Source organism: Lagopus muta, chromosome 1 (genome assembly GCF_023343835.1).
Source record: "Lagopus muta isolate bLagMut1 chromosome 1, bLagMut1 primary, whole genome shotgun sequence".
Taxonomy (NCBI): Eukaryota; Metazoa; Chordata; class Aves; order Galliformes; family Phasianidae; genus Lagopus; species Lagopus muta.
In genome coordinates, this window is record NC_064433.1 from 70,709,931 (window position 1) to 70,728,792 (window position 18,862).

Here is an 18,862-nt window from a genome sequence, read left to right on the forward strand (position 1 = left end):
GAGTGCCAGCCTGCATTGCCTTGTACACACTCTTGCTGTGTGAGCATTTCCTATGCAGGTTGCAGAAAGAGAATCACCTCAAAGAACAGGACTGAGGTGGTACAATGATTTGAAGAAGGAGGCCACAGTATATTTTGTGTTTTTAGAAGTAGCTGATTTGAAAAAGTAGATATACCTATATTTTAGTAGAGTATTTTTAGAAATGTAGTTGTTGAATTGTTGTGTTATGTGATTAGTTCTTGCTTGCAAAATGGTAGTAGCTTTTAGAATAGTTACAGATGTAGCATTATAGAGTGAAAAGCTTGTTTTGACAGGAGATCCTCAGCAAAAGAAGCACAATAATGAAAGCCAGGACCTCCACACAAAAGGCCAGATTATCTCACTCTGGGTTTAGGTTGAGATGCAACATGCAGACATCAAGATACTCCTCTCTATCCTCCTTATCTTCTAACACACCAGTATATATCACTGAAAGACATGTTGCCAAACTTATCTCTATCCGAAGACAAGCGGATGTCCAGAAATAATGGCTGAGTGCTGAGTAAGCAAATGTTACAATTTTGGTACCTATCAATTAGCCACAGTAGGCGTTCTCCTACTGAGCATGTTTCAATGAAGAAAGTTCATCTAGAGGGCAAGCAAGGAAGACCACTGGATGAAGTGAAAAGACTATGGGTTGGACTGTCATGATGCTAAAAGGACACTAGATGGTAGAACAGACCATGGAATAGAAGACTGGAACCCTCATAAATCACTGCCTGAGATAGGTGTGTGTATGTTAATTGTCTCGTGCGTAATTGATGAATATGTACTACTATCTGTGGAAATATAATCAACTCTGAATCATGTAATCTTTGAAGTGCTTATGGTGGAGATATCCCCAGCGCTTCCTGGTGCTACTAATAAAGAATACACGCCTTAACATTACCAAAACCATGCTTGCCCTCTTGTTCTGATTTTTGAACAAATTAAGTAATTTAAATAAAACAGTAGAGAAGGAAGGGTAGAAGGAGGGGAATGTATGATACTGATTCCAGGTAGATGTATTGAAACATTCTGATGGGAAGATACAGGTAATGGAAACAATACCTTGGAAAAAAGGGAGTATTGTCTGTGGTTAATGAACTTGAATGTAGAATACTTTGATCAAGTACTTCTTATACTAATACAGAATGTCTTAGCCATTGATGTAATCTGACTAATCAAAGGATGATTGCTCTCTTTGGAAAACTGGCAAGAGGAGAACTGCTGAGCTTAGGTGACCACATAAGGATAAAAAAAAAAGGGGGAACATTCATGAAATGACCAGTGAGAGACTCGTAAGAAGCTCAAACAATCTCACACAAGGGCAGGCAGCTGGGAAAGAAGCCCTAAGAGGATGGTGTATCATTGCTTTACTGTATGAATATGTTGTAGTTGATGTTTCTTCTATATTAGATAGTTCTCTTCCAAATACACTTAAAACAGTAAAGCTGATAGTTGTGACATTCTAGGTATTTGCTGGTTTTCTTACTATGAAAGCTTGGATAACAATAAATTAATGCAAATGCTTAATAACTCTCTGTAAATAAATGTATCACTTTATGAACTCACTTGTAGCCGTCAGGGAAATCAATTGCCTGCTACACAGATTAATGTATTCTGCTACGTGACATTCTCCATCTTCTCCAGAAGCATCAGTATATAGCAGTGGCTAGACTTATGGTGACCATGACCCTAAGAGAAATAAGGGCACAGGGGGCAGGGTGGGCATGTTTGAGGGACAGCATGACAGGTGAGGCACACACTTCCCCTGTAGAAGCAGAACAGTGTGATGCTCAGCTCTAGTACACTGAGGAGCACACAGCACGAGGAGCAAACAGGAGGGATCTGAAAACCATGTACGGTTGCAGAGCTCTGACCCTATCGAGACTACAGAGACATGGTGGGATAGTTCTCCTGATTTAGAGCACTGCAATGGGTCAGTATAAGCCCTGTGGAACAGACTGAGTAGGAAGCTGAGGAGAAGTGGTTGTATTCCGTGTGAAGTCGGAACTTGAGCATATGGAAATTCATCCAGGAACAGGTGCCAGACTAGCAAAGGCCATAGGTAAAACTCAGATGACATCTCGCACAGGTGATTTTGTAATAGGTTTCTGCTGCAGAACACCTAAGAAAGAAAAGGAGACTGATTAAAAATTCTTTAAGCAGCTGGATAAAACCTCACAGCTGAAGACCTAGGTGCTAAAGGAGAAATTTAACCACTACAACATCAGCTGGAAGGGCCATATGTGTAGGTGCAACTAGTCCCACAGATTTTTGGAATGTATTGCTGATAATTTCATGCTGAAGGTGATTGATGAACAGGATACAGGGGGTGTTTTGTTGAACCTGATATTTTGGGAAGAATCAGTTTAACATGTCTAGAACAGCCTCTTCTACACCAAACACAACATTCCAGAGTTCAATATCCTGAGAGGAGTGAGCAAGATAAATAGCAGAATTGCAGCCATGGGCTTCATAAGAGAAGATTTTGGTCTGTTCAGATTCCTGCTTGGCGGGATCATTAGTGAAACTGCCCTGGAGAGCACAGGAGGCCAAGAGATTTTATTGTTCACCAAGCCCAGCTTCCTCAGTGCCCATAAACTGTCCATTACAATGTGCAGAAAGCTGAATAGTCACAGCAAAAGAGCACCATGAGTGAACACTGATCTCCAGACTGACCCGAGACATGAACTTCAGAAGAGCAGATTTTGGTCTGTTCAGGTTCCTGCTTGGCAGGATCATGAGTGAACGGGAGTAATATAAACATGTAGAAATGCAGTCATGGATGGCAAGGCTCACATGGAGATGGAACTAATAAAGGAAGTGAAGAGCACATAGGATTTCTGTAATGACAACAGTGCAAAAAGGAAGGGTAATAAGCTTAGCACAATTTCTGGTCATTGTGAAAGGTTTCATGCAAACCCAAACCTGTAGCAGGGTCTGAACACCCTATCAGACTTGGCGAATTCAAGCAATAGAATGTATGCTGGGGCTTTCGCCAAGGGAAAGGAGATTCTCTCTCTAAGTGTATTTTGTACACACATATTTGTATACCAAACTCAGTAGGTAGTTCATGCTCAATACACTTGTAGATATTTTTCTGTGGGAATTTAGTAGCATAGGAGCACTGCACCTTAGTATTATGTCACTAGATGAACAGTGTTGTCAAAGAAGGGAGGGTTACCATTCAGAAGAACCTGGACAGACTCAAAACCTGGGCACACAAGAATCATATCTCTCTTTAGTTACTGGTTATATCTAATTTTTGTGATTGAGTGCACCACCAGGCAGTTTGTTGATGGCACCAAGCTGAGTGGTGTAGTTGATACAATAGAAGGGAGAGACGCCATCTGGAGGAACTTGGACAGACTCAAAACCTGGGCACGTGAGAATCTAATGAGGCTTAACAAGACCAAGTGCAAAGTCTTGCTCTAGGGTCGAGGTATTCCCAGATACGTGTACAAACTGGGAGCAAAATTCATTGAGAGCAGCCCTGCAGAGAAGGACTTGAGGGTTCCGATGGATGAGAAGTGGGACATGAGCCAGCTGTGTGCTCTTGCAGCCTGGAAGGCCAACAGTATTCTGGGCTGCATCAAAAGAGTGGCAGCCAGCAGCGAGAGGGAACCGACTGCCCCCCTGTACTCCACCCTTGTGAGGCCCCATCTGCAGGACTGCGTCCAGGCCTGGGGCCTCCAGTACAGGAGAGATGAGGAGCTGTTGGAGTGGGTCCAGAGGAGGGCCACTACGGTGATCAAAGAACTGGATCACCTCTCTTACAAAGAAAGGTTGAGGGATTTGGCCTTTTTTCAGCTTGCAGAAGGCTCTGGGAGACCTAACCGAGGTCTTCCAGTACTTGAAGGGAGCTTACAAGCAGGGAGGGGACTGAATTTTTACACAGTCTTGATAGTGATAGAACAAGGGGAATGGCTTTAAACTGAAAGAGGGGAGACAGTAGGAGGAGCCAAAGACGTCAGACATTTCTGTGGGTGCTGTCCCCACTAGGGTGTTGTCCCTAGGAACTGTTTAAACTGGCAGCTGTGTCCCCTACCCTTGGTGGAGCTAAGATGCAGCTGCATTGCAGCCGCGCCCATGCCTGGCCACAGGCCAGACCCTGACCCAGATCCACAGGCTGATTTCCCTGCTTGACTTTGGATCTCTTTCGTCACTACAGACCCACCTTGCACTCTGAACTCTCGGTTGAGCCTGGTTACTGTTGTCAGATTGGCCATGCTCCAACTGAGTCCTTGAGGACTATATTTGGTGCCTGGCTCCCTGCCTGCGCAGAGCGCCTTGTAGCACCTCAGTACCCAAGTGTTAGCAATCAAATGGGATGCAGAAACTGCTAGTGATGGGGCTCCAGCTGCTGCATTGCATTGCTGGTATCAAGGTGGCAGCTCCTGGAGGAGAAGGAAAATTATGAACGAAGAGGAGAAGCAAAACTGCCTCTCAATTCACGTGTGTTCAGATAGTGTGACTTTGATGTAAGCTTACTCCAGAGCTGCTTTCACTCCTTTGGCACTCTTCATTGCTTATGGTTATCCAGAGTTCTTGCCTAACATTGACTGGATTTTCCTGAATATCCTTCTAGAAATCCCCAATCCTTGTTCTTGCTATAGTCTGTGAAATGACCAAGCTCCAAGCCTGTTGCAACCTACTTTGTGTTGTACTGTGGTGGCTTGTGTGAGTGTGAACAGGCAAAGTTTGGCTACTGCTCACACCTTATAACAATGAATGAGTGTGGAATTCTTTGTTGTTTGCAGCTTTTGTAAGTCAGTCCCAGGAGTCAGTACTTAAAATCAACCCCAGTGTTTGAACCACTGCATGAGTGAATATGAAATGTCTTGGGCCACACAGACAGAAATTGCTCTGAAAGTAATGCCTCCTATTTATTTCCACGGAAACTAAAGCAGATACAAAGAACACAATAACAGTATTTGATAAAGCAAATTCCCAGCTACGAAACACTATTTTTCAACATAGTCCTTGCCATTAACTATGCACTTTCACCAGTAATGAACAAGAGCTTGCATGTCGCACTAGTAAGGATCTGCACCAACAGAGGTGTCCCACTGTTGCCAATTGTGTAACACACCACCCATAGCCTCAGTGTTCTCACATCCACAGTTCGGTCTCCATAAACATTTAGCAAGCTTCAATGAATGTCAGCGGGTACAATTTTTTCCCATATGGGGGAATTCAGTGACACACCTTTGCTTCATATGCACTTTTGTATCAGATGCCATTTTGTCAGACAGCCCCTCTGCTGTCATCTGTCATATGGCAACAAAATGCAATGAAATGTTGTGGCAAGGTTCAGCTTGTACTGCCATACCACCAACATCCACTTTGGACTTTGTGGGCCAACTCAATCAAACAGGAGGCATTACTTTCAGAGCAGTCCTCATAAAATACATGATATAGTTACTATACAAGCAACAAAACATTCAAGTTTTTAATATTTTTCTTAAAGTGTATAAAAGAAAGAGAGGAACAAGAACATAAAACTAGTGGGACATTTGAGCTTTTTTTTTTTTTTTTTTTTTTTTTTTTGTGAAACCAAAGCATCAGTCTCGCTCATTGGCAGTGGCTGTGATTCTCTGAGGTCTCAAGGTGTTAATCAGAGATTATTTTACAAAATTTTACTCTTCCTGTATTTCATCCTTGAAAATAGTTGTCCCCAAATATATATACTGCCAAAAAGCAATTTCACGAGTAAGGAGAGTCTGTGAAGTGAGGGATATTTCTCTCTGGTAAGACAGGGATTATGAAAGTCTTCACCAGCAAGAACTCTAGCTGCACCACTGAAGTTGCAGAAAGCAAAGGTAAGAACTGAGGGTGGTGAGACGCTGGAACACATTGCCCAGAGAGGTTGTGGATACCCTCACCCTGGAGATGTTCAAGGCCAGGCTGGATGGGGTTTTGAGCAATCTGATCTAGTGGGAAGTGTCCCTGCCTATAGCAGTTTGGAACTAGATGATTTTAAGTTCTCTTCCAATCCTAAACATGCTATGATTCTATGAAAGTCTGATAAAAAGACATAGAATTTTTAGTTGAATATTTGATGGCAACTCTGTACAATCCATTTGAAAATTTGCAGGTGCTGTTTTTTTAACAACAGAAAATAGCGTTGTAAACATGAATTAATGATTTTGTTTGCAATCTTGAAATCTATTTTCTAATTCGTTTACCAAAAGTGAAAGCACAGCTGCAAAATCTTCACAGTTCAGAGCCCTATGTTAAACCAGCATAGCACAATTCATACAGTTATTTGCCATCACTTGAATCAGCACTGCACAGTACTGCCCTCCCCACACCGTGGATTCAGTTGACACAGCGTTGTCATCAACATTCAGTTGATGATGTACTGATGATGTGGTTATTGCTGAGTGATGGGTGGGTGCCTGAAGCCAGTCTGCTGGGAAGAGCAGCCACCTTTATAGCACAAGGTGGCCTGCAGGCTGTGGGTTGGACGTGCTTACACTAGTGAGTCAGCATTGAGTCGCCTGGGGATATTCTTCCATTATGTCTGGGGATCCCTCACATCAAACTTATCCTTTTGACAGTTCCTAGGCTGGATTCAATCCATCCAAGCCACTCTGTTTTATTCTCTAAAAAGCTTCCTATCCCATCTCTCCCATGCCCTGGGACATCTCTTGTGCCTGACACAGCCCTGTCACTACTGTGCTTCTGTACCTGTACTAGGCTTATAGAGCTAGGAGCTGTCACGTCAACTGTGGCTGTTCAGTGCATCCTCTGTGAGAAAAAAAGGAAGCAATACCACATGCAAAATGAAGTCCAGATGAAAAATTCACCAAAAGAGGAGAATTAACCATATGGCCCTCAAATGCAAGGCTGATCAGGTGCTATGGCAGCCATAATTGATTTTTTTCATTCCCTTTGTTGTTAATAAAGAAGAGTCACTCTTTTCAGCAAACTCAGCTTTCTGCAGAAGTAAGTATAGTGTTACGTAAAGCATACACTTTTTGAGAAGTCTGGAGACTACACAAGGAGCCTGACCTGATTGAAATTTCAAATTAGGTGAATACAGGCAAATGAAATACTTTGATTTGTGTCTGGCTGAAATAAACTGTTAGATGAAGTTCCCTCCTCATCTATCCAGCCTACACCAACATTGTTTCACTGTATTTAGATTCTGTTGTTATTGTTTGGGGATTTTCATTTTCTTTTTTAAGATGAAGGCAGACAAATTACAGAGACTCAGTAGCAATGTTTGTAGCCACATTTATTAATAACACTCTTAGCACTCTTAGCCTGATTGCTGCACTGAATGCTTTCTATCAGAGAAGGCTGATATCATTGCTAGGAGGTCAGTGCACTTGGGCTAATCTGTGCTGCGAGGGGTCTCTCAGAGAAGAAGTGCTCAGTTCAAATTATTTAAATCAAAATCAGAACCACAAGGGCTTATAAATTTACTAATTGCACATTTAACTGGCGATCAGTGAACTATACATTTAGGAGCAATATTGGTGATGCGACAGATAATCCACACTATTAGGCACTCATGAAATCTCAGTAACTACCTATTCACTTGTAAACACTTTCATTAATTTAAAGATGATCTGTTTGCACACAGACACACACAGAGGGGCACACAGGTTTATGCAAACCTCTCTTGCTTCACAGATCAGGCAATTCCCCCATCATCCTTCTGGGAGTAAGGGTTCCCCTGCTTGTACTTAAGTTGTTCAAGCCTCATGAGTACTCATGCCACCTCCTACAACTCACTGGCCCACACACCAGGAAGAATCATAGAATATCCTGAGTTGAAAGAGACGCACAAGGATCAGCAAGTTCAGCTCTTCTCTTCACACAGGATCATCCAAATTTCAAATTCTATATCTGAGAGTGTTTTCCTTGAACTCAGGCAGCTTGGGGCTGTGACTGCTGTCCTGAGGAGCATGTTCCAGTGCCTGACCACTCTGTGAAGAACCTTTTCCTACTACTGAACTTGAAACTCCCTTGATGCATCTCCATGTCCCACAGGTTCACTTATGCACTCCAAGAGTGGGTCGCTCTGGCTGTACCTGTGCTGTGACTCTGCTAACTGGGTGCAGGACCCTCAGCATTCATCAATTCTAAGCAGGATCCAAAAAGCCAGCGGATTGACTTCTAGCAGTGCCTAACCAGCTTTTGACTGCTGACGATTCTAGAGCAATGTCTCTCCTCTTGTTACAAATTTTCCTGCTTCTTTTTCATGCTATGTCTTTGTTTAAAAATTTTGGGCACCTACCTTCCGAGTAGTTTTTCTATTTAATCTATACACACTCTATTTTTATTCTAATAGGTGAGCTTCTTCAGGTTGTTTGTCAAGGCCGGGCCAGGTGCATCCCCAAAAGAATCTTGCTATCAGTATTGCAGCTGCAAATCCTCCCATTAAGCTTATGCCAGCCAAAGGGGAATTTCTGCTAGAATTAAAACAGAAACTTTTTTTCCTCTTTTTGGTATTGTGAGAAGAGGGGAGAAGTTTTTCAGCCCAGTGTTTTCTCAATGCTTCTGAACAAAGAGTGGAGTAAACATTCCTGGAAATTAATTTAACATAATGGTTAAAATCTTTGTTAATGACTTGATTGATGGGACAGAGTTTAAAAATTTTGGAGAGTGGAGAGTACGCAAGCAGAAGCTGAGAGGAGCAATGGCTATGCAGAAAAGTAGCCCTGTCATTCAGAGGGACCTGTCATTTAGTTTTTGTTTTAGTTTTGTCAGTATTTTAGCCCAGTTGAGTTGAGCTAGATATTTGCTCCCCACCTGCTGGTCACACTCTGCATTCTTTGAATTTCATGTGCCCTTTGCCCTTGCACATTTCCACAGAGGCTTTTCTACTAAGGGGCTTTGGTCAGTGAGTTACGCTGTGCCCCTTGGTGCTTGTTCAGTAATATAGGCTCAGGGAAGGTACCTTCCCAGGTCTCATTTGACTTCTGTGTCCAATTCTGAACTCCTCAGTACAAGAATACTGACATACTGGCACAAGTGTAATGGGAAACCACCAGGAGTTAACTGAAGTTCTGGCATGTGCTGTACAAGAAAAATCTGAGAGTTGAGTCTATCCAACCTGGAGAATAGAATGTGAAGTATTGTACTATCAGAAGTGTGGAGGGAGGTGGTTACACAGAAGTAGTCAGATTCCCAAGATGCACAGGGAATAGGCAAGAGGCAACAGATACAAACAAGAGAGATTCTAATTAGGTATGTGGAAAAAAGCTACCCTCACCCATTGAGGATGGCCACACACTGGGACAAATGCCCAGAGAGTTTTGTTGGCTCTCCATCCTTGGTGGTATTCAGAGGCCAACTAGGCAAGTTCCTGAGCAAAATTCATCTAACCTCAAAGATAGATCTGCTGTTGCTGGATGGTTGGATGATCTGTCCCCTCCAACCTGAATTATTCTGTCATTTTAAAAGAAGGAGAGGAGAAATGATAACAGCTTCCACTCTCCATTAAAAATTTCAGCTTGAAGCCTCAGCTGGTCTGTGTCTGCGACCCTTCAGTGACACCACAGGTGCATAGGGGATGGTGTGAAAGGACATGTTCTCATTTGTGCTGTCACGTTCCGTGTTTTGAGAGAAGGTTCAATGCTTCTAGTGCTGCCTTTTGCCCTCTCCAGCATCACATCCACATCTGTCCTTTGCTGTGTTGCAATGCCTCCAGGCTCTTTATAGCTCTCTATGATCTGCCCTGTAGCAGATACCTTCTTTCTGGTCTTCCAAGGTCTCAACTGACTTTGTATCCTGCTCTTCCTATCTGTCTGTCTGTCTAACTATCTATGTCTATCTATATATCTATCTGTTTATTAACTTCTGAAGGACAGACAGACTGACCTTTGTATTCCAGTGTTATTAGCCATGCCCCTTTTTTCCGCTTTACTCAAAAATACAAATTCCTCCTCGCATTCAAGTTTTTCACAGGCCAAAACCTTCCAGCCATCAGCTAAAGATGCTTATTACAATGACCTGCATGCTCTGCTGCTGACATTTTAGTACCATTTTATTTATTATCATTCACTCTACTGGTAATCTCTACAAACATTACTTAATATTTAGGCATAAGCCTGAATTCACAAGAGTTATAGTAAAGAGATGGCAGGAAGGAGAGTTTCCTGAGCACCTCAGTCTGTTCTCAGCAATGCCCCTTGCTGTGAGATTGTGGGAAGCTAAAAATCTGCAGGAGTTGCTTGCAGTGCTTTCACATAGATGAGAGATTATTGCCATTTAGGTCCTGTGGTGTAAGCTAATAGTAGAGGAATATGACAAGAATTTAAAGAGAAGGAAAAATGGAGTGAATGAAAATGAAACTAACTTTCAACCCCAAATAAATGTTGAGATTATTTTTCACAAAATTATAATATGTATATTGCTACATAATATTTATTATACGTATTATATATAATATAAATATACGATAAACACTGTATTATATTATAGTATATAATTATACTGTATATATAATGTGTATGTCTTATAATTAACAATTAAAAAAAATAATTCACAAACATTCCAGTCACAAAGGATGAAAATTGAAGAAAAAAAATAATGCAAAATAATAGAATAATAGAATGATTTGGGTTGGAAGGAACCTTAAGATCATCTAGTTCCAACTCCTCTGTCTTCCTACTAGACCAGGTTGCTCAAAATCCCATCCAGCCTGGCCTTGAACAACTCCAGACTGGAGACATTTACAACCTCGTTGGGCAACCTGTTCCAGTGTTTCACCACCCTCACAGGAAAGAATTTCTTCCTAATATCTACACTAAATCTACTCTCTTCCCGTTTAAAGCCATTTCCCCTTGTCACTACGTACCCTTACAAAAAATCTCCCCCTAGCTTTCCTGTAGGCCCCCTTCATGTACTGGAAGGATGCTATAAGGTCCCCCTGAAACCTTCTCTTCTCCAGACTAAAGAGCCCCAGTCTGTACCAGAAGGGAAGTTGCTCTAGCTCTCTGCTAATCTTTGTGGCACTCTTCTCAATTTGCTCTAACAATTTGATGTCCTTGTGTTAGGGGGCCCAGAACTGGACACAGTACTCCAGGTGGGATCTCATGAGAGCAGAGTAGAGGTGCAGAACCACCCCCCCTTGACCTGCTGGTCACACTTCTCTTGATGCAACCCAGGATACAGTTGGTATTCTGGTCTGGCTTGTGATGAGACTTTTATCAAGCAACACCCCCAAATCCTTTTCCTCAGGGCGGCTCTCAAGCCATTTTCCGCTTGGGATTGCCCAAACTCAGGTGCAGGACCTTGCACTTGGCCTTGTTGAACCTCATTAAGTTGGCATGGGCCTACATGTCAAGCCTGTCCAGGTTCATCTGGATGGCATCCCTTCCCTCTAGTGAATCAACTGCACCACTCAGCTTGGTGTCATTTGCAAACTTGCTGAGGGTGCAGTCAACCCCACTGTCCATATCTCCTACAAAGATGTTAAATAACACATCTCCCATCACTGATCCCTGAGGAACACCACTCATCACCTGTCTCCACTTGGACATTGAGCTCTCTGAGTGCGACCATCCAGCCAATTCCTTATCCAGCTAGTGGTCTATTCATCAAATCCATTTTTCTCCAATTTAGTGACCAGGATGTCTTGTGGAACAGGTCAAATGCTTTGCACAAGTCCACGTAGATGAAGTCAGTTACACTGATGCTGTAACTCCATCATAAAAGGCCACCGAGTCTGTTAAGCACAATTTGCCCTTGGGCAATTTGTAGGATGGATTGTTCATATTAGGGCCACTAACGTTCACACTGACATTGTTAAGCCCATGAAGTTGTCACTTCATTCTTCCTAATTTCTTTTTCAAGTTGCAGGGGCAGCATACCGTATAGCTGTGGTACCAATCTGGAGCTTTTCTCCTCAGTGAATGCTCCTAGGTTTTGAGCCCTGAGACAGGAGTAGAACTAAGGCAGTGATCGGTTGGTGGAAGATCTGAGCCAGAAAGGCAAGGGGTCAAAGACCGATCAGAAACTAAATTAGGGACCAATTCTGTGGCGGTGACAATAGAAAAACATGTTTTTTTTTTTTCTATGCCTTCTCTACTATTCCTGGGAGACGGACATGGAAGAGCAGCCCATTTTAGACACAGCTGCCGGTAAGCTTGTGGCCACTAGGTGGAACCCGAACACTTTCCATCGACCGGTTCACCAGCTGCAGGGAGTTGAGAATTTCGGCAACCGTGGGTCTGGAAGCCGTGTATTAACACCCGTACACAGTTGCACAAAGCTCATACAGATAAAGAGAGAGAGCTCCAAAATGTGGGTAAATAATTCATTCACTTCGGTAAGCAGGGACATTGAATATTTTACGTCCAAACTCTGGAAATGTTACTGGTTCCCAGTGTGTGATGCTGAAAAACCCTGATGGCTTGATGGAGAGTTGGGATGCATCCTCCATTACGCAGACTACCATCACGTGATTTTGGGTAAGTCATTTAACCTGCCTGAGGCTTGTTCCTCACTGCTGAAGTGAACTTTGAAACCATATACAGCCAAGTGTGCTGGGTATTAAGTACATTATTCCAGAAATGATTTGATATCCTTAGGAAGGGTACATCCTGCCAGTCTGCAGTAGCAGACAGAAATGCAGTTGTCTAGAAACTGCTGTTGTGCCACAAACCCTGCAGAAAGGGAGGCTCTGGGCCAAATTTCTTAGAGTCCGCTGAGCAAACAACCTAAACAAGAGTTACTGCTCATTTTTTTGGAAGATAACACATTTTAATTATTGTTAAATAACAACCTGTATTACAGAGACTAGAGGCCCCAGGCAAGATCAGATCTCTATTGTTTCATACCTTGTATAAACACAGAGTAAGAGGAATTCCTTCCCTTGAGCAGCTTACAGTCTTCATAGACATACTGTGCCTGAGGACAAAGAAAGCAAGCAATGCTTTTCTAAAAGCAAATAAACCATCATTTTATATAAGGGAATTTAAAAAGAAAAGAATAGATCAACAATAGTGTAGAGCTAACATAACTCTGTTGTTGTTCTGAATTGACAGCACTTTATACTTTAACAAAGGATATTTCTAATGTAGGCAAAACGTTATTCAAAGTCTAGCCAGGAGCTGAATCAGATCTGCAGAACCCTCATCACAACGCTCTCTTATAATGCATTTGTCTTCCTACTAGCCAGCTCCTAGAAGAGTGACTTGCTTGTCTCAGACTGTGGTTCTCAAGAACTGGTCATGAGTGATGTTTCTCAAGGTATTGGGGCATTTCCTGTTTAGTATCTTTATTGATGACCTGGAAGAAGAGATATAATGTACCCTCAGTAAGTATGCAGATGAAACCAAGTTGGTAAGAAGTGTTGATCTGCCTGAGGGTAGGAAGGTCCTGCAGAGGGATCTAAATAGGCTGGATTACTGGGCTGAGGCCAGTGGGGTGAAGTTCAACAGGACCAAGTGCTGGGTCCTGTACTTTGGCCACAGCAACCCCAGACAATGCTGCAAGATTGGGGTAGAGTTTCTGGAAGACTGTGTGGAAGAAATGGACCTGGAGGTGTTCATCAGCACTTGATTAAACATGAGCCAGCAGTGTACCCAGGTGGCCAAGAAAGCCAATGGCATCCTGGCTTATATCAGAAATAGTGTTGCCAGCAGGAGCAGGAAAGTGTTCAGCCCTCTGTACTCAGCCCTGGTGAGGCTTCACTTTGAGTACTTTGAGTGTTCAGTTTTGGGCCCCTCACTACAAGAAAGACATAGAGGCCTGCTGCGTTTCCACAGAAGGGCAACAAAACTGGTGAGGGGTCTGAAGCACAGGTGTTACGAGGAGCTGCTGAAGGAGCTGGGATTGTTCAGTCTGGAGAAGAGAAGGCTCAGGGGAGACTTAATTGTTCAGTGCAACTACCTGAAAGAAGGTTGTGGCAAGGTGGGGGTTAGCCTCTTCTCCTGCAGAAGTAGCAATGGGACAAGAAGAAATGGCACCAATTTGCACCAGAGGGTGTTGAGGCTAGATGTTAGGAAAAATTTCTTCTCTGAAATGGTGGTCAGGCACAGGAATGGGCTGCCCAGGTAGGTGGTTGAGTTGCCATCCCTGGAGGTGTTCAAGAAATGTTTAGATGTTGCACTAAGGGACATGGTTTAGTGGGGAAATAACGGTGGTAGGTGGACGATTGGACTGGATGATCTCAGAGGTCTTTTCCAACCTTGGAGATTCTATGGTTTGATGACTCACCCAGAACATTGTTGTAAGTGGCTTGTAGGAACATAGCTGAGATTTCATATACATGTATGCTGACTGGGAGAAAGGTTAGTTCAGTAAAAAGTTGTAGTTTGGGGTTTTAAAGGAACATCAGATGGAAGAACTTAGTAGTCTCACTGTTATATAGGAAGTTTTAAAAATAAATACATATCCTAAGCAATGCTTGAAGATTAAACTGCACTTTTTTTCACTGAATACAGTGTTATATATTGCTGTCTAGCCCTTTATCAGCTAATAGAGTTAGGTATTAATTTTATATATTGCTCTAAATGAATTAGCAGCCTGCAGAAGTCATTAAGATTATTTATTCTTAACTGTACTGAAGTGATATTGTGACATGTGGCACAGAGCAAAATAGAGATATTTGAATTCTCAAAGCATGTAGAAGGCTTCACAGTATTACTTGACAGTCATTTTACCTTTCAAATATATTATAGAATTATAGAATGGCTTATGTTGAAGGGAACCTTAATGTTCATGTAGTTCCAACATCCCTGCCATGGGCAAGGTTGTCAACCACAAGATCACACTGCCCAGGATCCCTTCCAACCTGGCCTTGAATACTTCCAGAGATGGGGTATCCAAAACCTCTCTAGGCAAGGATAGAGGATACAACTGACAGTTTAAACAGTTCCTAGGAGAAGTAGGGACAGCACCCACAGAAATGTCTGACGTCTTTTGATGCAGCCCAGGATACTGTTGGCCTTCCAGGCTGCAAGAGCCCACAGCTGGCTCATGTCCTACTTTTCATCCATCGGAACCCCCAAGTCCTTCTCTGCAGGGCTGCTCTCAATGAGTTTTGCTCCCAGTTTGTACACGTATCTGTGAATACCTCGACCCTAGAGCAAGACTTTGCACTTGGTCTTGTTAAGCCTCATTAGATTCTCACGTGCCCAGGTTTTGAGTCTGTCCAAGTTCCTCCGGATGGCGTCTCTCCCTTCTATTGTATCAACTACACCACTCAGCTTGGTGCCATCAACAAACTGCCTGGTGGTGCACTCAATCACAAAAATTAGATATAACAGGTAACTAATGAGAGATATGATTGTAAGTTTTCAGTAAAAATAAAATACATAAATAGAAAAAATATATAAAATAGATAACAGACAAATAGAAAATAGAGAAAATAGAAACTTTTAAAACCTATCTGTGTATATATACTAAAGTACACCAAGAAATCAGTGGAATCCATCACAATATTGAAAATGGAGCAGGAATGTCTGCTTTTAGGAGATTAGTGTTGCCTATTGCATTCTGTCATTCAGAAAAATAAATGCCAAACCTCCTACAAGTACATTTGGCTAACTGCAGGAAGTGTGTGGGGCGGATGGTAGGAAAGTTAATTCATAATCTAACTTGTCAGTTAAATGGTAGCTTATATAAAATACAGAGTTTGATAGTGGAGCAGTCAAAAACAATAACTTCCAAGTTTTTAGACTATTTAGTCTTCCAAATTAAGACTGTGTATGTTACAGGAATAGAAGCCAATGAAATTCAGCTAGGACAGTACAGCTCCAGATAAAACATAATACTCACACAGAACAGGTATAGAAAAAGAAACATGACAAGTGCCATGTAACCAGAAAACCAGACCTTCTGACTGGCAGACCGATCTAGGACCATTGCATTTTCCAGTGTTGGCATTTCTTCTCATTTGTGCAGTGTTCCTCAAGCAAGATGCAAAACTTTTGCTTTGCAAGATAGCCACTAGAAGACCAGTCAGGCGAGCTGCTCAGATTGAGAGTAGATTTAACATCTTTGTTTGCTTTATTCATTTATTTAATTTATCGAATACTTGCTCTGCACGTGAACTCTGAATTTCCTGCCTTTGGTCCATGATGTTATTCTGTTTCCCAATAGCTAACAAACAAATAACTCCATGCTCCAGCTTTTGGGGAAAAAAAAATCTGTTTTCCCCATAGACTTTCTGCAGTATTCTTAGAAATAAGGACATAAATTAAATGAAGAGAGCAGATGAATTGTGAAAAGAGTAGCAGTGTTATAGCAGTCTCAGCAAATAAAAGAGACTGGTTATAAGGAGTAATGAGAATTTTATTAATTTGATCAGAAGTATCATAACTTTAAAACAGAAAATAACATTTTATCACCTCATTTTTCATCTTCCTAAGAGAGTGAATGATAAATGCCCATTTAGTTCTTTCTTCACAGTCATGAAACTGTTTTACACTGGCTGCAGAAATGTTCTTTTCCAAACTGAGACTACTGACATGCATTCACAACTTATGCTTAATTATGAAATCACTGTGGTGTTTGCTGGAGATGGTTTTTCTAGACTTTGGGCTTGATTGTTCTCTGTGATCTGCAAGCATTTGTTAGATGGAGGGCACAAGTTCCTGTTAAGACAGCCTGTTACTGCTGTGTAATATTCACAAGTGATTAAGGCTTTACATTTGCTTTGAAACTATCCCAGTTATTCTGCAATAGCTCTGTCTTTAGGGAATCACAGGTAACTTATTTTGGATTTCTAAATATTAGTTTAACAACAACATGTTTAAAAATTAAGCATATCGTCGTGTGGTTCTCCAAGAGGTCTGTGCTGTTAGGCTTGAGATAGAATAGCAGTTGCATACTGGTGCTGTGGGATCTCACAAGCCTCACAAGGATGCTTCCAGTTGCAGCTCTGAACCCCTGCCAAGTGCAGGGATGAGTGTGAGCATCAGAAACAGGAAGAGAGAAGCAGGAAGAGGATGGGTTAGTTCTGATGATTCCAACAGCAATTAAAATTGTAGTGTGGATTTTTGTTAAGCTTTTTTTCTGTTTATCCATCGGCTAAATTATAAGCCAGAATCCACCATACTAGCTGATGAAGGCATTTTACACACTGTGCAGCTCTGTCTGATGCAAATAGGCTCAGTGACAAGGTGCTGCAGGTGGGACTTATCTGTAGAAAGTGTGCCAGATGCCTGTGCTCCTTAGCTCTCCATAGCAGATATAGCTCTAAGTGATATAGCTGGGGGATCCAAGGGGGTGACTCAGTTGGTCAGCTGTGATACACTTGCTTTAGGGTGATGGCGAACTTGAACAGGAATGTGTTAGAATGGACAAAATTTTAAAGGGAAGAGGAAAACTTTGGGATTATGATAGCACTCACTCTCAGAAGGCACAAGATTTCAGGTACACGGGAAGTCACCAAGTCAATGTAGTGTAGGACAGATTGAAGTAGTGGCATGAAATTAGAATCCACATTTATTTTCTTATCCTTCCCAGTACTTTCCTTTCAATTTGTTCATCATTTGTATGGGCGTGTGATTATTGGCAGCCTCATGTTATTTGTAGCAGGACCAGAGAGCAGCCTCAGGGACACTGCATTTACTGATATATATGTTACCCGAGAGTATCAGACACAGCCTGAATGTACTGGCTAATTAACCTTGCTGGGAAAGAGCAGACCGTATCCACTGGATGTGTATAACATGAATGTCTAGAGTTTTAATTGAATGTAAATGAAAAAAATCCTGTCCCATAACCTCTACTGGTCGTTGTGACACTCACCAGCTTTCCTTGCTCTGACAGAATGCATGGGGCTTTCTTCCAGACCCAGACTTTCTCCTGTGCTATGGATAGGCCAGCAAATTAGCCCCTAGACATCTTTCTTGGCTTTCAGCCCTCTACAGCTTAGGAGAAACTAACAGATGTGCCCTTTTGCTATTCTCCTGCTCTGAGCTCATTACAAGTTTCCAGGCAGGGGAAATTAGCAAAGTCTCCTTAGCATCTGCCTTTTCCAGCTGAGGAAGAACCACCTGCAGACAAGATTCCCAGTCCTGTCTATCCGATTGCGTTTGGGCACAGGTGTCTGTAAGTTTGCCATCCAGACTGTCCCCTTCACTGGCACTTGTGCCAGCCCTGGCTGTTCATCTGGGGCCTACAAACCCCTGGGTTTTTGCAGGGGAATTGAAATTTCTTTGCTTCAAGAGCTCAGCCTTTGTGGCGTGGCTTCAGAGAACTTGCTATTTGTTTAGATGAGGAGTCAGAAAAAAAAAAAAATTCCTCTAATGCTTTTATTATATTTCTCTAATGGTATAAAAGTAGCTGTGGGTCTGTTGTCAATCAGTTGCCATGGCATTTTTTATTTTTCTGAAAGCCTCAGGTCACAGAGCCCAGAAATTACCTAAGAAACTCAGTTATTCCTTTAAAACTAGTTAAAATAACAGCTGTAGGTAGGGGCATGGAAATACTCATTCTAACAAGAAAGAAAAGGTGATTTTGTTTGTTTATTTTTTAAATGTGAGAAAGGCAGGGGAATGGGGTTGGGGAGGAGCAGATAGCAGCCAACTGGGCCACATCCTGGGTGACATATCCCTATACCAGGTCACCCAGTAACAGAAAACCTCTGTATTGATACACATGGTGAAGCCTCTTGCCTGTCCTGCTCACATGAGGAGGAAGGGAAGTGCTGTCTCTTGCCAGACTGCATGCTGAAAGCCTAGTCATTCAGGAAGGCCTTTCAATAAGGCAGTTATCTTCCTCCTCCCCTCTCTCCTGGCCACAGGCTTTGCTTCATTGCCTTACCTGGCTCCTGCTCAGGCAGTAAGTTATGAAGCAGTGAATTATGAGGACTTTCAGCAGGGAGAATGAGACAGGGAAGGGCAGGTTTGTCACAGATCTCACA